Raw genomic sequence first — 734 nt, 5'->3', positions numbered from 1 at the left:
CTGTAGGGATCTCTGGTGTTTAGTGGACAGGAAGTTAGTTGCGCTGCCACCTCAATTCCACCAACTATTCTGCACGAGAAAGATCAGCAGTCTTCTCCCATATGACTTATGACCTCTGGAAACTCTTTTAAGGGTCAACTATGTTTCCATCTTGACAGTATAAAACATCTACAACATAGGCAGTGTAACTCAAGAGTGGCCACCCTGTCTATCCCAGTTAAAGATATAGAACTTCTATTGAATTCTAAAAATAAAGTTACTAAATCCTACCTTTTCTAGAGAGAAAATTGTGTTAACACACGATTTGGATTATTGAAGACATTAGTGAGCTGAAATGGACCTTGGTTAGTAATTTTAAATAAATCAGTGATATATGGTGTCTGGAATAAAGCACAAATAGACATTCTTCTGGTACACCATATATCACTGACATATTTCTGACATCATCAATGAAATTCCTGGTGCCATGGACAAGATTGGAGGGAGACTCATCAATAACTTGTGTTATGCAGATGACACAACCTTATTTGCTGAAAGTGAGACCGACTTTTTTTTTTGCTCCAATTCCAATTTATTTTGCTCAACAGAATGTTTTTCTCTAAGTAGTATCTTAATTATAAATTATAAATCGTAAAAAATTTTTTGCCCTAAAATTACACAGCTAAAGGGAAAATAATTTTCAGTGTCACTATAACTAAGCAGTGTCACTATGCATAACTAAGTAGACTCAACTA

This window comes from Elephantulus edwardii, unplaced genomic scaffold, assembly GCF_000299155.1.
Source record: "Elephantulus edwardii isolate Elephantulus edwardi_28Jun2011 unplaced genomic scaffold, EleEdw1.0 scaffold01380, whole genome shotgun sequence".
In the NCBI taxonomy this organism is placed as follows: domain Eukaryota; kingdom Metazoa; phylum Chordata; class Mammalia; order Macroscelidea; family Macroscelididae; genus Elephantulus; species Elephantulus edwardii.
Note: the sequence above shows the minus strand (reverse complement) of the source record.